Consider the following 17,125-nt stretch of genomic DNA (forward strand, 5'->3'; position numbering starts at 1 on the left):
TTATTGTCATCATCATCACCATCACCACCACAGCAAATCATCTTCATCATTACCATTACCACAGTCATCACATTCATCCATCATCATCATCACCATCCTCAACACCACCGTCAGCATCACCATATTAACCACTATCACCACCACCATCATGACATATTCACCATCATCACCATCATCTCACTGTGCTCATCCCACCCTCACAACAACCATCATTACCATCTTCACCCTCACCACCACCATCATTACCATCTTCACCATCATCACTGTCCTCATCAAGCCATTATCACCACTACCATCATTACCATCTTCACCATCATCATCACTGTGCTCATCCCACCGTCATCACCACCATCATTACCATCTTCACCATCACCACCACCATTACCATCTTCACCAGCATCACTACAACCATCAGTACCATCCCACTCACTGTGCTTTGTTTGCAGTGCTTCTTGATCCTCCACTGGGGAGCCACCGGTGGAGTTCCACAGCTCCATTTCAGGACCCCACTTTTCCTTCCTGGGTCACCAGTCAAAGCACAAGCACAACTTAGGTTGGCCAAGAAATGAAAGCAGCAGTCCTTCTTAAAAGAGAGAAGCAGTGCATTTGTCTTTGACCACCACCGCCATCTGTCTCCCTAGTCACCTGCCTAAACTGTTCAAATATTGAGCATTGTTTGTTTGGTTTTTTTTTTACCATTTTTAAGCTACAATAGAAATATCCTTGCTTTCTGAAAATATCAAACAACACCAAAATAGATAAGCTGAAAGGAATTATCTCATACCACTTGCCAGGAGCAAATAGCATTACTAATACAGTGTGTAGTCTTCTGGGTTTTTGTTTACACATGTGTGCGTGCACACACACATGCACACACACATAATTAAAATAACTGATCCATGGCAATGATAGATGTGTTTGGAAGCCCCGTTTTTGGTTTAGGAGAGCAGGGTGTGCTGAGAGCAGCTTCCCTAAGAGCAGGGATACACTTTTCTACTGTGGCAGCACAGGCTCCTTGCCCTGTGCCACTCGTTCGCACCGGACCCTGTGTTATTCTCTCATTCCTTACCAACAGGCAAATGGCTCCACAGAGAAAGCCCGAGGAGTGAGCGCATGCGTTGTTCTGAGCTCACAGGAGACAAGGGACAGGTGGAAGGAAGCTGCTGCCACAAGCAGGGTCATGTTCCTCAGGAACTAGGGCTACTCCTTACTTCTTCTTTGCCATAGGCCACTATGACACATTTCCCTGTCACCTTTTTAAAAAGCCCCAGGTGACTCTGGGATGCTGAGACAGAAGGATCTCCATCATTGGCCAGCCAGCCTAGCCAATCTGAGCTCTGGGTTCAATGAGAGGTTTTGTCTCAAAAAATGAGGGGAGAGTAAAAGAGAAGTACCTTGGAGGTCGGTCTCTAGCCTCCACATGTACACACACATGTTCACACCTAGCCTCCACACACATACACACACATATTCACACCGAGCCTCCACACACACACACACACACTCACGCATGTTCACACCTAGTCTCCATACACATGCACTCACGCATGTTCACACCTAGCCTCTATATGTGCTCACACGCATTCATACCTAGCCACCCCATGCACGTAATGTTCACACCTAGCCTCCACAATGAACTCACACATCTTTACACCTAGCCTCTATAGGTGCACATACATGTTCACACCTAGCCGCCGAATGCACACAATGTTCACACCGAGCCTCCACACAATGCACTCATGCATGTTCACACCTAGCCTCCATACACATACACCACATGCACAGATAGTATTTTAAAATATCCACAGGACTCTGTGCAGGGAGCTCAGTATCTGCAAGACTTGAGGGTCAGAAGAAACATCTGGACCAGGTTAGGAAGGTAACAGCAAGGAGGGCGCTGCATCAGAGCCCAGGCTGCAAGAACAGCCCACATGGAAAGAAAGCCTGTGTTCACATGAGCTGTGGACTTCGCTGTCCTTGTCCTCAACAATGCCCTGCTTACAACATACACTCTATGGCAGACACAGAATCCTGGCTTCCTCATGCCCTATCAGCACGTCCGCTTTCTTTCTTTCTTTGACAGTGCTCTCGCAGTGCTGTGAGACAGTATCTGACTGAGGTTTGTGTTTGCGGCTGAGTTTCTATGTGCTTACTGACCATCCATATGTCATCTTTGGAGGTGTGCTAATTCAAGCCTTTGGTTCATTGTTCTATTTAGTTATTCAGTCTTCTAGCTGAATTGTGAGAAGTTTTTTTTGTGTATTTTTAAATGTATACCCAGGATAGTAATTCCTCACCAGATGTTAGGTTTTTGATTTCTCTTTCCCATTCCAGGTTGCCCTTCAGTGGTTAATCTTCTTTGCCAAACGAATGAGCTTGGGGTGCCCTAGGAGACACACCACTGAATGGATCTACCAGGTGCTTCCAGAGAGGCTTCACTGTGGAGGAATGCACCCAGGACTGTGGTCCTGTGCTGTAAGAGTGGCGGGCTGCGTCCCGCCACCCGACTAGCTTTACACCCGAAATAATTACACGGAAACTGTATTCTTATAAACACTGCTTGGCCCATTAGTTTTAGCCTCTTATTGGCTAGCTCTTACATATCGATCTAACCCATTTCTAATATTCTGTGTAGCACCACGAGCTGGCTTACCAGGAAAGATCTTAACCTGCGTCTGTCTGGAGTGGGAGAATCATGGCGACTCTCTGACTCGGCTTCTTTCTCCCAGCATTCTGTTCTGTCTACTCCGCCTACCTAATTTTCTGTCCTACCAGGGCCAAGCAGTTTTCTTTATTAATTAACCAATAAAAGCAACAGATAAATACAAAACCCACCTCCATCAGTCCTGGACTGGACTTTAAAATGTGGGTGGAGGAAGTGAGCTGAGCACTGACACTTGTCTCTCTCTGCTCCCCGACTATGGCTGCAGTGTGAGTTGCTGGACCATGTTTCCACAGTCGTGCCTTTCAACCACGGTGGACTTAACTGCCGTAGTCTGTGAGTCAGGGTGAATCCTTCCTTCCTCAGGCGTCTCTGTCAGGCGTCTGGCCACAGCAACGAGACACCCAACCCACACGCCTTTCCATCCTGTCGATTCTGCACTTTGGTGTCCTGCTTGTATCTTCGTTTGATGCAATCCATTCATTAAGTCTTGTTCTTCTTGTCTATGCTCTGGTGTCATGCCCCAGAAATAACTGCCAAGCCCAAAGTCAAGCTCTGCATGCTCTTCTAAGAGTTTTTTAGTTTGGAGTCATGTCTGTCTCCATAATTTTAGCCGATGATGTAAGGTTGGGGGACACACTCACTCTTTCGCCTATGACCATTCCATTTTTCTGGGACCATTTGTTGAGCCTTCTTGTCCCCCATTCAGTGGTCATGGAGCCTTTGTCACAAACCATTTGTGCCAGGGTCTGCTTCTGGGCCCTTTGTTATTTTTGTTTTGTCTGGTTTTGCCCCTTTCACTACCCTGATCACTGACTGCACCTTGCTAGTGTGCCTTAAAATCACGATGTGTGAGTTCTTCGTCTTTGTTTCTTCCCTTTTGTGATCATTTTGGCTACTTGGGCTCCCTTGAGATTCTGTGTGAATTTTGGAATGGTTGTGGGGCATTCTGACGATAATGCTTCAGGGCGTATATACATCTCCATGGTATTCAACTTTCAGTGCAGCCCCTGGGTGATGTTCACCGTGAGCACCCTGTTCATGCTGGGCCCTGGAGACTTCGTTCATTCATGAGGAGGCGCATCGGGTGCCTCCAAGTTCCAGGACCTGCCCTGGAGGTGGTGAGCAAGCTAGAGGTTCTGCCTTCTGTAAGTCCCTTAGAGGAAAGAGAAACTAGATTGGGAAATGAGCGTAAGAAAAACAGCGACCGGGGAGAGCGTGAGAGGAGAGCAGGAAGGCAGACTGGGATTTCAAGTCAGGCTGGTGAAAGAAAGCCTCTTGAGGAGATAGCTTTGTCCATGCTCCCTGGAAGATGGTCCAAGGTGAGGCTCACATGCTGAGGCTTTCTCTCAAGGATCCACCCTCAGTCCCAGCAGTGGGGCTAGGGTTAGGGCAGCCTCCCAGACTAAGGCATCTCTGATCTGATGGCTGCTTGGCAGACAAGCCACGGGGGCAGCTCAGGCACTCCACCTCCTGGTGTTTGCAGGCAGCTTGATAGACAATCCCGCCCAGGACTGAGCCACTGAGAGTAGCTCTGCCTGCTCCATCCAGTGCAGCTGGCTCCATGGGGTCGTCATCAGGCTTGACATTTGGTGGCCACTGCAGAATTTGATTCCTGTGATCCCAGCAAAGATGGGAGGAAGCAACCCAGGCATGTGCTAACCAGCCCTGGGCTGGGTACTTCTCGGGAATGGAAATCAATCTCTAGGGTTTCCAAAGGCATCTGAGGGTCAAGAGAGGCTGGGCTTCAGGAGGTACGAAAGATCACCTCCTTCATCCTGGGATGGGATGTGGTTTTGTTTTGTTTTTTTTTTTTTTTTTTTTTTTTTTTTGGATTTTTTGAGACAGGGTTTCTCCGTAGCTTTTTGGTTCCTGTTCTGGAACTAGCTCTTGTAGACCAGGCTGGCCTTGAACTCCCAGAGATCCGCCTGCCTCTGCCTCCCGAGTGCTGGGATTAAAGGCGTGCGCCACCACCGCCCAGCAAGGGATGTGTTGTTTTATTGAGCAGAATCCTCCTTGAGAGCATGAGAAAAACCCTGGTTGCTCACCTGAATGAGCAATGTCAAAGTCAACATACGTGTCGGCAGACTGAACACCTGACCATCTGAATCTGTGGCAGCAGAGTGACATGTTCTAGATGGGACATATCTACCCATCTCACCTCCGAACAGGTTGAAATTCCCCCAAGTATGCTGCACCTGTTTGCCTCCTAGGACTGTGGAAACCTGGTTCCTTGGCAGCACAAGTTGCCCCGTTTGTATGTGCACATGGCAGTGTATGCGTGTGTACATGAGTGCCTAGTGAGTGAGCATGCAGATGGCAGTGTATGTATGAACATGAGTATGTAGGGGGTGAGCATGCACATGGTGGTGTATGTGTGTACATGGGTATGTAGGGGATGAGCATGCACATGCACATGGCAGTGTATGTGTGTGTGAACATGAGTACCTAGAGGGTGAGCATGCACATGCACATGGCAGTGTGTGTGTGTACATAGGTAGGTAGGGGGTGAGCATGCATATGGTGGTGTATGTGTGAACATGAGTATGTGGGGGGGTGAGCATGCACATGGTGGTGTATGTGTGAACATGAGTACGCAGGGGGTGAGCATGCACACACACATGCACGTTGAGACTAGAGGAAAATAGCATGTGCCTCGCTCTATCCATCTGTCTTGTTCCCTGAGACAGGGTCTCTCGGTGATGGAGCTCACCATTTTTTAGCATCACTCTGGTGGTTCAGCTGTCTTCACAGCAAGCCCTCTTATCCATTGAGCCTTCTCCCCAGCCCCACTTCCCCCTTAAAGTGACTGCCAACAAAGTGAATACGGGTTCCGGTTTTCATCCTATTGCTGTTCAGAGCATTGCCGCCTGCTTACTGGCTGTGTGTGTTTCTCTTATGAATTCCTCATCAACCCCTTTGCCCATTTTCCAACAAAGAAGATATCTCCATTTTACAGCCCATCTGCCTTCTCAGGGCCATGCGCACTTTGTCTCTGACATATGGTGACAGGTCTAGTGTATGCTTCCTCTTCCTCTCTCCTGAGAGTGTCTGGGCTGGAGCAATAACCGCCATCTAATGTCACGTCCCTCTTATGTGTGCCTCTCTTCCTCTGTGGCCTCAAGCTTGCCTTAATTTGCAAGGCCAAGTGTAATGAAGATAGTGTCAGCTGTACTGTCTAAGACACGTCAGACTCTGTCTCTGGAAGGGAACAATTCAATTCCCTTCAGAGGAGACTCTGCTTAAATTTAGAAACCACCAGGACAACTCTTCCCACATTATCAGTGCAGCATAGGACCTCACACTATACAACCAGCGATCAAATGGCTGAGGAAAGCCACGAGAGCATGTCTGCTGGACTAGAGGTTCCATTGTAGGGGGGACGATGGAAGCGTAGCCGAGAGAAACTGGGTCTGAACCCAGAACTTGAAACTGGACAAACCAAGCCCTGTCTCGTCTCCCTTCTGGTGCCCTCACTCTGTTCCTGTGGCTTCTGAAGAATCGTGTGCTGGGCTGCTGGGCTGTGCATCATGACCGTGATCTCAGCTGTGTTCGGTAATAAACCAACAGGCTTGGGGGAAGCTGAGAAGAGCACTAAGAAGATAGAGGCCTCTGAGCAGGGGTCAGGGCCCCCTCCATCACTGCCAGAGACATGCTGGGGTTTGTCCACGAGTCTAAAAGACCATCATGTTGAAGGTCTGAGGGTTAATGTCTCACTAATACCATCGCTGACAACCAGGGTGGCTTTTATGAGGCCATGAGCTGAGGCCACCCCAAGACTGTCCAGACTGAACTGGAGTGGTGAGCACGTGTAGGCTGTGCCCTGATGTGTGATGTCCCTTCACTGACACACACAGGACTCCCCGAGTATCTAGCACCTTACCAGGAGCATGGCCGTCAGCCAGGGGACCCCATGAGGTCCTGAGGAAGGGTCAGTTCCTGAACACCATACCTAAAGAGCACACTGTCAGGGCACAGGACTCTCCATGTCTCCCCAGTGTCCTATGGGTAACCGAAGCCACAGTCTCTCTTCAGTATTCCTAGCTGGTTTATGTTAAAGTGTTGAAATAAGAGCAGCGGGCTAAGTTTCTAGCACCCGGCCGCCCGCATGGCTTATGCCCCAAAATAATTACACGGAAACTGTATTCTTTTGAACACTGCCTAGCCCATTAGTTCCAGCCTCTTATTGGCTAGCTCTTACATATTGATCTAACCCATTTCTAATATTCTGTGTAGCACCATGAGCTGGCTTACCAGGAAAGATCTTAACCTGCGTCTGTCTGGAGTGGGAGAATCATGGCGACTCCTGACTCGGCTTCTTTCTCCCAGCATTCTGTTGTCTACTCCGCCTACCTAATTTTCTGTCCTATCAGGGCCAAACAGTTTTCTTTATTAATTAACCAATGAAAGTAACAGATTAATACAAGACCCACCTCCATCATTAAAGGACTCTAATACACTCCTTCCTGATTAGCCTTAATTGTCAACTTGATACAGCTTAGAGTCTTCTGAGACAAAAACCTGAACTGAGAAACTGCTCAGACGATGCTGATCTATGGGTATGTCCTTAGGGATTGTCTTGATTGTTAATGCACACAGGAGGGCCCAGGCTACTGTGGGCAGCACCATCCCTAGAGATAGTCCTGGATTATATATATATATATATATATATATATATATATATATATATATATATATATATAGCTAGTTAAGCAAGAAATGGAGGATGAGCTTATAAGCAATGTCCTCTGTGGTTCCTGCATGCAGGTCCTGTCTTGGTGTCACTCAGTGTGACTGAGACTAGCAAGTATAAGCCAAACAGACATTTTACTCCCCCAAGTTGTTCTTGGTGAGTATGTGTTATTATAACAACAGAAAGGAAGCTGGGATCCCCCTCAACATAGCCAACCATCAAGACATACTAAGAGCTAATGCTGTTATTGTCAAATTATGATTTACTTCCAAGAGTAGATTCTCCATGAGTGGAATCTCCACCCCCGCTCTCAAGAGCCCCGCATCCTAATCTCTAGGACTGCACCTCAGGAGCTCAGTGAGCACTGAATATCACCTTATACATCAAAGCAAGGCATTTGCAGAGGTGCTTATGTTAGGGCTGTCCAGATGTGGGGTCTGGACTCCGAGGTTCCCAAATGCAGCCTGACGTGGGCAGACATGGCACTGACACATACAGCAGAGAAGGTGATGTGAGAGAAGACCCTGGCCCTGCCTGAAGGCTGGAGAGATGCGGCCAGAAGTCAAGCAATGTTAGTAGGCACTCAATGCTGAGAGAGGCAAGGGGCTACTCCCGTGAGTTTGCAGGCAGTGACCGACCAGCACTGTAGACGTCCTGCCTCCAGCCTATGTGAGAAATATTGCTGAGGTCACACACCCCCGAGCTCACGGGGACTTCTTGCAGCAGCCACAGGTACTAACACCCATAGCAAATGCCACCCCTCCAGCTACTAGCCTGTTCCAGCCCAAGCACTAGAGCACGGCAGAAACTAGTTTAGGCTCTCAGAAAGTCAGGACACAGCTGTTGGCAGAGGTTTCTGTCCCACCCAGTCCTGCAGCCGTTCAGTCCCAAAGAAACACACAGAGGCTTAATTATAAACTGGTTGGCCTATTGGCTCAGACTTCTTATTAACTCTTATAACTTACATTAACCCACTAGGTTTTTTTTTAGATGTAGAGAGATATATTTCAGATAGCTAATAATCTTTAAACCTTTTAAAGACCTATGGAATATGGCATTTAAAATGTTTTAAAAACTGAGGATTTTTCATGATAGTGAGACTCATCTGCTCCTGGTGGCACCAATCACCTTCAAGAGGAAGATGGGCACCAAAGAGGCTCCTTATGGAGTTTGCTAGCCATTTGGGCAAGAAACTGCTCTTGCCTGGACTGCCTGATGTTATGCTGTATGAACTGGACATGCAGGACCTGCAGAGAAATGACTGCTGAACTTGCCTAGAGGTGAGATGATCCTTCAGGGTTCCTGCTTAATGAAAGAGTCTGTAAGACATTCTGCAGGACACAGAAAAAAGTCAATTGACAAACTGCCAATATAGGCAGAACTGTCTTTCAAATTTCCTGCTTCATGGAAAAGTCTGCTGGATACTATGGGCCTGTAGGCTAAAGACTGGATGCCCCAACAGTACAGAAGAACTTTGGGTGACTGTTTAGGCCATGAGATGTCTCTGTCAATTCTAGAGTTTTGGAAGTTGCTTACAATGTACTTCCTGTTTAGTTATTTAATATTATATCCTTCTGGAGTCTTTGATGGAGTTGAAGAATAGATGTTACAGTTTTTCTTAATTATGATAAAAGATAAAGTAGATATAAATATTGTAACTGTAATTCCTGCTTGATACTTGTCTTGTAATATGTGATTTTATTATGTTAAAGTTAAAACCTTCCTTTTTATTTAAACAGAAAAGGGGAAATGGTGTGAGAAGTCCTTCTGTCTATGTGTTATTTTGTTGGTTAATAAATAAATGTTTTGGCCAGCGGCTTAGCAGAATAGAGCTAGGTGGGAAAACAACTGAATGCTGGGAGAAAGAAGGCGGAGTCACAGGATGCCATGTAGCCACCAGAGGGGAAAGACGTGAGCTGCCAGCTGGAGCCTTGTCGGGAGGCCCCGAGCCTTGTGGTAAAATATAAAATAATGGAAATGGGTTAATTCTAGATGTAAGAACTCGCTAGCAACACGCTTAAGCTATTAGCCAAGCAGCGTTTAAATTATATAGCTTCTGAGTGATTTGGGAGTCTGGGCGGCTGGGAAATGAACAAGTGGCCTCTTACTACACACAACTCCAGTCAGGCTTTGAGTCTAACCTCCAGTTCTCATGTTAGAGCCACCATGCAATGCCTCAGAGAGTAAAACCAAAAGAACCAAAAAAATGTGCAATGCTTAGCACAGGGGCCACTCAGGGCATTGAGTCTGAAGTCATCTCCCAAGCAGTAAGAACACTATAGATGACCTGCTGAAGCACCAAGTTCTTATAGACTTTCGTTGTCCCCTTAGTGGACAGTAACTTTGAAGGACTGGAGAAAAAGAGACACTGGTTAACAGACATGCACACGTCATACATGTCACATCGTCTCATACACACACATGTCACATAGCCACACACAACACACAGACACAGTCAGCAAGCTCCTGAAATCTGCTTGCCTCTATGCCCCAGTACTTGGGTTACAGGCCTGGCTTTTCCATAGGTGCTGAGGATTTGAACTCAGGTCCTCATATTCATATGGCAAATGCTGTTACCCATGGATTCATCTCCCCAATCCCTATTGTATATATTTTTATGCATCATCGTTTTTTTTAAGTTTTTTTTTTTAGATTTATTTATTTATTATGTATACAACATTCCTTCCATGTATACTTGCATGCCAGAAGAGGGCACCAGATCTCATTCTAGATGGCTGTGAGCCACCATGTGGTTGCTGGGAATTGAACTCAGGACCTCTGGAAGAGCAGGCAGTGCTCTTAACCTCTGAGCCATCTCTCCAGCCCTGCATCATCGTTTTTTAAATAATAGAAAATACTAGAAAGAGAAAAGTTTGCATGCCAATCATATCTCTGGGCAAACCAGGAAATCCCTGCCCTTGTTTTGTCTTGGGTTCTCCTGCCAGCTCAATTTATTTCCAGGGCCCACTGGATACAGACATGGTTTCCAGGCAGGGCAGCATAGCCATTGCATTGTCACCGGCCTTTCCCAGTGCACACAGACTAATAGTAATGAAGTGTCAACTCTCTTGTTAATGTTCCTTGGTACCTGGTATTTCCATCAGGCTGGGAGTAGCCTCTAGCAAGAGACCCCAAGAAAATAGGATCCCAAAACAGAGGGACGACTTCTTGGTTGTACACCAGGCAGAGGTGTGTGGTGAGGCTCCACACAGAAGGTTTTGAACAGTGTTCAGGCTCACAGCTTTCTTCTTAGACGAGGGACATGGGATGCACTTACCACCGTGCTGCAGGATAAAATGCTTCTGATGACTCCTGATCCCTGCTCTCACAGAGTTGTGTCTCGTGACAGGGTCTCTAAGGAGGTGATTAAGTAATGAGTCCTAACCAATGCCACTGGCGTTTCCATATGGAAAGATTAGGACACAGGCGTGCACAATGGGGATGACCCTGTGAGTCAAACAGAAAAGAGCACCTAGGAACTAAGGCAAGAGACCTCAGGAGGAACCAGCCCTACTCACACCTTGGCCTTGGAGTTGCAATCTGCTGTGCGCTGCTCCTCACACTGCTCTGAGGAGAAAGGCTGTCCACCAAAGCGGCTCCAAGTGAGTTAAGACACGAGATTGCCAGGGCGTGCTCCCACCTCACTCCTGCAGAGGAAGGGATGACATAGGTGGGTGGGTGGTCATGTGTGGACTTCCCAAAGGGTGGGTCTGATGACCATGGCAGCTGGTTAGTGATGACTGTGATGGGGACAAAGCTGTCACCTGGCTTGCTAGTGAGGCTCCTGGGAGTATCAGACATGCTTAAGAAATTGGCTCTTCTCTGTGAGTTTGAGGCCAGCTTGGTCTACAAAATGAGTTCCAGGACAGCCAGGGATACATGCCGGCAAAACACCAATGCATATGCAATAATAATAAATTTTAAAAAAATAAAAGGGAAGGTATATTGTCAATGTTTTATTCCTTAAAGATTTTCAAGATTTATTATGTTTAAGTAGTCTGTGTATAGACGAGAGTGTGGGGACATGAGGTGAGTACAGGTAGGTGTCTATGGAGGCCAGGGCATCCGCTCCATGGAGCTGGGATTACAGACGCTTGGAAGCTACCTGACATGGTGCTGGCAACTGAACTCAGGTCCCCTGCAAGAATACTGTATGCTCTTAACTACTGAACCATCTCTTCAGCTCTATTTGGATTATTAAAAAGTTCCTCCAATACAGTATCATATAAAACAGTTTTCCAGTTTGGGGTTTGGGCAGTATCCCTGTAGCAGTCTGTACTCGGTTAAAGAGAGGGCATCTGGTCCGAGAATCTCTCCACCTATCCCTGGGCTCTCCACCATACCGGGATGGCACAGGGGGCAGTCGCTGACTACACTTGGTACAAAAGCGATCTTTGACGAGGAGAGAGGTGAGACTTGGACCCACTTGTTCTTCGTACATTTGTATACACATAGCCGCAGATTCCTGGTCGTCTCCATTGCGGCTAACTGAAAAATGTTCCAAGACAGTGTAGTTTTCAGAACACAGCATCAGCGCCCCCTAGTGGTCACGGTAGCACCCTTGTTTCTCCTTCCCCAAGCTCGACAATGCCTCAATCGGGAGAAATGGGAGCCAGAGCAGTTTTTAAAAGGCAAATCTCTCGGCAAGAATGTTATCTCTAATCCGTTCTCTCTGATACTGAGAAGCCAACTCGGTCTTATGCAGTGCATTCTCTGGAGGTTATGCGGTTGTGTTCCAGCTTGCTGGAAATGAAGCGTTGGGAGGAGCCAACACATATGTGGTCAAAACCGCAAAGCAACAGAAGGTCAGATTTAAAATGCAGCAGAAACAGCTATGTGATGTACCAGACCTGTCTCAGCCCTCTCACAAGCTGTCTGTCATATTGCTGTCACCGGCCACCAGCTCACACCCTTGGGCAGCCAGCTGTTCCTGGCAGTGCAGGGGAGCCAGTCACATCAATGAGGCATCCCACCTGGTCAGGCAGCCACCCCCCACCCCACCCCCACCTCCACCGCCCCCGCTCCTTAAATAAATATGATCTTGCTTTTACCCACAGTCAGGAGGCATACATAGCTGGAGAGTCAAGAGTGCAGGGCATTGTGGGGTAAGGTAGAACAGATGTAGAAAGGGGGCGTGTCTGTGGGAGCCAACACCTCCCACCGCTCCCATGCTTGGATCCGGACAGGTATATACGTGCATTCAGAGACTCCAGCTGCCCAGCTATCTACCTGGCTCAGTACAGCACAGGGCATCCGCTCTTTCTCTAGCCATGCCTGTTACTGGGATCAGGGAAGAGAGAAAGTACTTCTTCGTGATCATTTGAAGCCAGCCAGGTAGGAAGTTTTGCCCCCAGGGCCCAGGTAAAAATTGCAACAGATGCTCCGGCTGCTGGCAGGATGAATTTGTAAATGAGTCACTTCAGAGGTAGGCAGTGTCATGAAGGAAAACGTGCTCTCTCCCGTCATCTGTGGGTAGCAGCCAGAAGATCGAGCAAGAAGAGGAGCTCTCACGTAGAGACCAGAGCATCTTCCTGCATGAGAACAGCAGAGACGCCCCTCGAGGTGTGGGAGGGAACAGAAGCCTCGCTCCTGTCACACACTGTTCCGTGGCTACCCTTTACTCCTGGTCCCAGAGGACAGATCAGTGGAAGGTGACACCCATGGAAAGTGCTGGGCAGGGGAGCACTTAACAAAAAGGAATGCGTCCTCCCAAATGCAGTCTACAGTCCACAGCCACTAAGGCCGTCTCAGGTGCACAGGTGTAACTGAGTATTGGAACGATATAGCACCAGATGGAGATGCCAAGTGGCATCTAGCAAGCATACCCTCGTAAACAGCCCTGCCACGCCCAGGAGGTGTGGCCATGTGAACAGCCCAGCCAGGCCCTGTGCCAGCTGGTTTGTGGTCAAATAGAGATCAGCGCTAAGCTGTATGAGATACATAGATTCTGCCATGTGTCAAAGGTATCTTCCAACTCCAGTACCTTCCCTGCCCCATGTACCGGTGTGGCCAGTGACTTCGCCCCTTTTCCCACAAGGGGTTCCCCTGCTTTCCGAATTCTACTCACTGAGCATGCTCCTGAGCTCTCTGCTGCTTACTCAATTCCAAAACTATTTTGAATGTCATAACCAGGACACTCACTTAGGCTTAGTAGATGGAGTGCACAGGTGCTGTGGGAAGTCCCCAGCGGTATGAGGACAGTCACCAGCACACAGACAGTCACCCACTAGTCAGTCCACACAAACTAAGTAAGTGTTTGCCTGAATGCATGTAGAAGCACCATGTGAGTGTTGTGCCCTGTGAGGCCAGAAGAGGGCATCAGACCCCCTGGAACTGGAGCTACATATGCGAGCCACCATATGGGTGCAAGGAACTAAGCCTGGGTCCTCTCTAAGAGCAGGAAGTCCTCTTAACAACTGAGCTATCTCTATCCCTGTCACACACACCAAGTTTTGGTGCATCCATTCTTTTAAGATGAGTTCAGAGGGGCTGGAGAGATAGCTCAGCTGTTAAGAGCGTTGGCTGCAAAAGCCAGGTGGTAGTGACCAACCCCTTTAATACCAGCACTCAGGAGGCAGAGGCAGGCAGATCTCTATGAATTCTAGGCCAGCCTGTCTACAGAGTGAGTTCCAAGACAGCCAGGTCTCCTCTCCTCCACTCTAGAACAAGATTCCCTTACCAGGGTGGGGAAAAAAGAGCCCCTGCGGCACTTTCTGGTCTTGGACCAGCTCCTACTGCTGGGATGAGGCAAAGATGCCCTGGTAGGGAGTGCTCCTCTCCAACGATCCAGTATAGCATTGTGTTTGGCATCCATTCTTCCATAACCTCTTGGGCTCCCTGTGGAGATACCCACTCATCAGCCCTGGCCCAGGACACGAGTGGCAGTGACGTGGGAACACTCAGGTACATGTATCTTCAGTCCTATGCTCTGTCCTGTGTATGAGATTCAGGCAGGAGGCCCCAGCAGCAGCTCACAGTGGAAAAGCATCCCTCTGCAGGCCCCTTGCCCCTTGCATGGTGCCAGAGGTGAGCGCCTCACTTCCTCCGCATTAGCGAGGAACAGTAACAAGGAACCACAGTCATGGGCTGTCGCAATACCAAGGCCGAGGTCGGCTCTGACCCTCCACTGCGGCTTCGTCTTTATGATAGCTCCAGGGAAAGAAAACGAGGCTGAACGAAATCAGAAAATGACCAAGCTACACAGCTAGGATGGGGCAGAGGCTACTCACTCCTAACTCCACCCACTTCCACAAGAGTCACTGCTACCTCCCCAGCATCCCAAAGGGCAGAGGAAATGCCCCAAAGCTGTCATGAGGTCCAATGAAACAAACACAATCTGACCTCCTGGGAAAGTTGACCTGAGGTCCCAAAGGGCTATGGCTGCCACTCTATATGGTTCAGGTTCATGCATAAAGCATAGGTGGGGGCGGGCTGGAGAGATGGCTCAGAGGTTAAGAACACTGACTGCTCTTCCAGAGGTCCTGAGTTCAATTCCCAGAAACCACATGGTGGTTCACAGCTGTCTATAATGGGATCTGGTGACTCTTCTGGTAGAACACTGGATACTTAATAAATTAAATCTTAAAAAAAAAAATGAGGCTGGAGAAATGTCTCAGAGGTTAAGAGCATTGCCTGCTCTTCCAAAGGTCCTGAGTTCAATTCCCAGCAACCACATGATGGCTCACAACCATCTGTAATGAGGTCTGGTGCCCTCTTCTGGCCGTCAGGCATACACACAGATAGAATATTGTATACACAATAAATAAATAAATAATTTTTTTTTTAAAAAAAAAAGCATAGGTGGGGCCAGCTACCACCACAATCTACCCACTTCCAAAAAGAATATCTTGAGGGAGACCACACTCGGACAAAAGAGCTCCTTCAAGGTCCCAGAGAGCAGGGAGACTGCTTGCATAATGGTTGTACTCATGCAGAGTTGTGGGCAGAAGTGCTGTGCATGTCTGTGCATGCATCTGTGTTCTCTGTGTGTAATCTGTATGTGCATATGTGTATACATGTCTGAGTGTGTGCCTGAATATGTATATGCATATGAGTATGCACTGTATATTTGTGCATGTATGTCTGTGTATGCATGACTGCATGTGTGTGTGCATTATATGTGTTCCTGAGTCTGCATGTGGATCTATATGTACACATGCATGTCTGCATGGACATGTGCATATATTGTGTCTGGTTGTATGTGTATGTCTATATTTTGCATGCTATGTCCACATATGTGCATATGTCTGTGTATGTCTTAAATATGTCTGCATGTACATGTATATGTATTGTCAACATGTGTATACAATGTGTATTGTGTGCATGTGCACATATCTACATGTGTCTGCATGTTTATATATGCCACGAGTATATGTGTGTGTATGAGTGTGTGTATGTGTGTATAGGGGTGTTACTACTCTTTCTCCCCAACAGCAGTGCAAAAAAATCTAGCCCCATACAAAGGAAAACATCCATTGTCTTCTAGTTAGAGGGTCTGAGTCACCGATCAGATCGGGTCCAGCATTATCATTTAATTTGTCTCTGCCACTCCTCAGGTGGGAGCCATCGGATGTTTCAGGCCTCCCTCACTCTAATGTCTTTAACAATTTAAAAGCAACATGCAAAAAATGATCCAACCTTCTCCATGAGAACATTAAGGCCATAAGCCTCAGACACAATTCCATGTAATGTTACACGTGAAGCTTTATTCCAGACACAGACCTGTCACGGTGGGATGCTGTTACCAACACTGTCTTCTTAGAGCACAGGCACTCTGACTCAGAGATGCTCAAAAGATATCTAGATGCAGGCTCTACTTCTCTGCCTCCTGATGGGAAAGAAAGCTGGGAAACAGCCCCACCGCACTCCCACACACAGAGTTCAAGGTCAGCCTGGGCCATGTAGTAAGACCTTATACAAAACACAAACTAAAAGGGAAAGAGGGGTTGTGACTTAGTGGTAGAGCCCTTATATAGTGGGTGTGGTCCTGGGTTCAGGCTCTGGTGTTGAGGATTCTTGTCTGGGAAGCTTGGCATTGCTCAAGAATATGTCTGGAAGAATCCTGGTGTGTTGTGGCCCCCACAGCTTTCCCAAGGTTCCTGATGGAGATGGAAGTCTGCTGGTATCCCTGGCATGTAGTCCACTCTGGGCCAGCGGCACAGCTCCTCCCTGCTCCTCCTCCCTCCTCCTCTTCTTCCTTCTCTTCCCTTCCTCCCCACCTCCTTCCATTTTCCTCTGCTCTTCATCTCCTCCTGCCTTCCCGCTTCATCCTCATCATTCCTCTCCAGTCTTCCTTTTCTCCTCTTCCCCTTCTCTCCATGACGCTGTCACTACTGCTCCTTATTATTCTTTGTTTAAATTTTGTTCAGGAAACCAGAAACATTCTCCGGAAACAGCTCTCCAGGGGGCAGATCATGGCCCTTCAGCCAGGAGGCATCCAGGGACCAGGGAGAGCAAAGGCCTCTCCAGGTTGTCACCACACAAATGGCCATGGGGACAGAGAAGCTCTGTGGCCCATACAATTACACTGACTTTGCTACCTCTGCAGGTTCCTCTGTCCCTGTCCTTCATGCTCTGCCTGGCACCACTTCCAGACTGATATTTCATGCTCAGCCTAGGGCGACCTGTGTTAACATGAAGAGCGTTCTCTTGTCTGTCTTCTGGGGTCTGCCTGAGCCCCGGGACCCCACCTGTCTTGCTCGTCACTGTCTGGTCTCACTCATGCTAAGTGCTCGGTGAGCTCTTGCTGAATGAATGATAATGTCTCCAAC

The sequence above is a fragment of the Chionomys nivalis genome, chromosome 1 (assembly GCF_950005125.1).
Source record: "Chionomys nivalis chromosome 1, mChiNiv1.1, whole genome shotgun sequence".
Classification (NCBI taxonomy): domain Eukaryota; kingdom Metazoa; phylum Chordata; class Mammalia; order Rodentia; family Cricetidae; genus Chionomys; species Chionomys nivalis.